Source organism: Lathyrus oleraceus, chromosome 5, assembly GCF_024323335.1.
Source record: "Lathyrus oleraceus cultivar Zhongwan6 chromosome 5, CAAS_Psat_ZW6_1.0, whole genome shotgun sequence".
Taxonomy (NCBI): Eukaryota; Viridiplantae; Streptophyta; class Magnoliopsida; order Fabales; family Fabaceae; genus Lathyrus; species Lathyrus oleraceus.
Window position 1 is genome coordinate 558,794,387 of NC_066583.1, and position 3,275 is coordinate 558,797,661.

The following is a 3,275-nucleotide window of genomic DNA, read 5'->3' on the forward strand; positions in this document are numbered from 1 at the left end:
TGAAGGTTTTCGATTACTTCTATTTTGGCTTTGTCTACTTCAATTCCTCTATTTGATATGATGTGTCCTAAAACAATTCCTTCTTGTACCATAAAGTGACATTTTTCCCAATTAAGTACTAGGTTTACTTTTACACATCGTTCTAGAACTCTTTCTAGGTTTTCAAGACATTCTTCAAAGCTTTGTCCGCATACGGAAAAATCATCCATAAATACTTCCATGATGTTTTCGAGAAAATCGGCAAATATTGCCATCATGCACCTTTGGAAGGTTGCAGGAGCATTGCACAAGCCGAACGGCATTCGTCGATAAGCGAAGGTACCAAAAGGACATGTGAATGTTGTCTTTTCTTGGTCATCAGGATGAATTGGTATTTGAAAGAAGCTTGAGTATCCGTCTAGATAGCAGAAATGAGAATGTTTTGCTAATCGTTCTAACATTTGGTCAATGAATGGTAAAGGGAAATGATCTTTTCGGGTTGCTTTGTTTAGTTTCCTATAGTCAATGCACATTCTCCATCCCGATTCGATTCGTTTGGTTATAATTTCTCCTTTTTCATTTTCAATAACTGTTATACCTCCTTTCTTTGGTACTACGTGTACAGGACTAACCCATTTGCTATCAGATATAGGATATATGATACCTGCCTCTAATAACTTTGTTACTTCCTTTTTCACTACCTCACTCAGGATCGGGTTTAGTCTCCTCTGATGTTCCCTAGAAGTTTTACAGTCTTCTTCTAGCATGATGCGGTGCATACAAATAGAAGGACTTATCCCTTTAAGATCGATGATGTTGTATCCTAGTGCGATTGGGTATTTTCTTAAGATATGTAGGAGTTTTTCGGTTTCGTGTTTTCCTAGGTCTGCATTAACTATCACTGGTCGTCCAAGTTCTAAGTCTAGGAATTCATATCTCAGATTTTTGGGAAGTGTTTTCAGGTCGAGGTTTGGTTTCTTAAGGCATTGCGTAGGATCCGATGTCATTGCTAAACATTGGTTAAGTCTGTCTTCTACACGATAGTCAGACAATTTGTCATTTTATAACTCTGTTTCTTTTATGCATTCATCGATGATATCCATGAAGTAACATGTGTCGTCTATTGCAGGTGCTTTCAAAAATTGGGAAAGAATGAACTCAATTTTCTCTTCTCCTACTTCGAAAGTGAGTCGTCCTCGTTTTACGTCTATGATCGCACAGGCGGTTGCTAAGAATGGTCTTCCCAATATAATGGGTGTAACTTCATCTTCTCTTATGTCCATAATTATAAAATCGGTTGGAATGTAGAATTGACCTATGCGCACGGGAACGTTTTCAAGAATTCCTACAGGATATCTAACGGAACGATCTGCTAATTGCACAGACATTTTAGTTGGTCTTAATTCTCCCATTTCCAGTTTCTTGCATATGGATAAAGGCATAACACTGATACCGGCTCCTAAATCGCATAGAGCTTTGTCTATGACAAATTTTCCTATGTGACAGGGTATAGAGAAACTACCAGGGTCTTTAAGTTTAGGAGGCATATTCTGGATTATAGCGCTACATTCAGCAGTGAGTGTAACGGTTTCGCTCTCTTCAAGTTTCCTTTTATTAGAAAGAATTTCTTTTAAGAACTTAGCATATGAGGGCATCTGCGTAATAGCTTCTGTAAAAGGAATTGTGACGTTTAATTGTTTCAGTAAGTCAACAAATTTTTTAAATTGGCCCGCATCTTTGGTTTTAATAAGCCTTTGAGGGTAAGGGATAGGTGGTTTATAAGGTGGTGGAGGTACATAAGGTTCTTTCTTTTCTATGGTTTCCTTATTACTCTCCTCCTTTTCCTTAGGTTTATTTTCTTCCTCAATTGACTTTTTAGAGTTTTGGTTTTCAATTCTTGGATCAGACGGTCCTTCTACCTCTGTTCCACTTCTCAATATGATTGCATGAGCGTGGCTTTTCGGGTTAGGTTGGGGCTGTCCAGGAAATGTACCAGTTGGGGCAGCAGTAGGCGCTTGTTGTTGAGCTACTTGTGATATTTGTGTTTCCAGCATTTTGTTATGGGTAGCCAGGGCATCTACTTTACTTGCTAGTTGTTTAATTTGTTCGCTAGTGTGTACATTCTGGTTTAAGAAATCTTTATTGGTTTGCTGTTGAGAAGCTATGAAGTTCTCCATCATGATTTCCAAGTTGGATTTCCTAGGAACATTATTGTTAGGTGTAGATGGGGTCGGCTTTTGATATCTAGGGGGTATAGCTGGGGCTTGACTGGGAGCTTGTCCTGGTGCGTATAAAGCATTATTGCTCTTATATGAATAATTAGGATGGTTCTTCCAGTTTGAGTTATAGGTATGCGAGTAGGGATTTCCTTGAGCATAATTCACTTGCTCTGCTTGGATTCCTATTAGGAGTTGACAATCTGCAGGAGTGTGACCTTGGATTCCACAGACTTCGCAATTTTGAGTTGCGGCAACCACGGTGGCTGGAGGTGATACATTTAAACTTTCAATTTTCTGGGCCAGAGCATCCACTTTTGCATTAACATGATCAAGGCTACTTATCTCGTACATGCCACTTTTCGTTTAAGGTTTCTCTACCATTGTTCGGTCGCTTCCCCACTGATAATGGTTTTGGGCCATGCTCTCGATAAGTTGATAAGCATCGGCATAAGGTTTATCCATAAGCGCACCACCTGCGGCGGCGTCTATTGTTAACCTTGTGTTATATAAGAGACCATTATAGAAGGTATAAATTACTAACCAGTCCTCTAAACCATGGTGTGGACAAAGTCTCATCATGTCTTTGTATCTTTCCCATGCTTCGAAAAGAAACTCGTTATCTTTCTGTTTAAATCCATTTATCTGGGCTCTCAACATAACTGTTTTGCTTGGAGGAAAATATCGGGCAAGAAAGACTTTCTTCAACTCATTCCATGTGGTGACCGAGTTGGAAGGAAGGGACTGAAGCCATCTTCTAGCTTTATCTCTTAACGAGAAGGGAAAAAGACGAAGTCGAATCGCCTATGAAGTGACACCATTAGCTTTAACAGTATCAGCGTATTGGACAAATACGGATAAATGAAGGTTTGGATCCTTGGTAGGATTTCCAGAGAATTGATTCTGTTGCACTGCTTGTAACAGTGAAGGTTTAAGTTCAAAGTTGTTTGCTTCGATTGCGGGTGGAGAAATACTCGAATGCGGCTCATCTTGCGATGGAGCGGCGTAATCTCGAAGAGCACGAGTTGGTTCTGCCATCTCGGGTATCGGCGAAGGAAGAAGATTTTTGAGGTCGGGCAC

At 39.9% G+C, this 3,275-nt stretch overlaps 1 non-coding gene across 1 annotated transcript; it reads left to right on the forward strand.

Moving 5' to 3' along the window:
* Positions 1-2,748: 2,748 nt before the first annotated feature.
* LOC127088535 (small nucleolar RNA R71) lies at positions 2,749-2,855 on the forward strand. The gene has a single exon (XR_007790367.1). It is a non-coding gene; the product is annotated as a small nucleolar RNA R71 (small nucleolar RNA).
* The last annotated feature ends 420 nt before the right edge of the window (positions 2,856-3,275 follow it).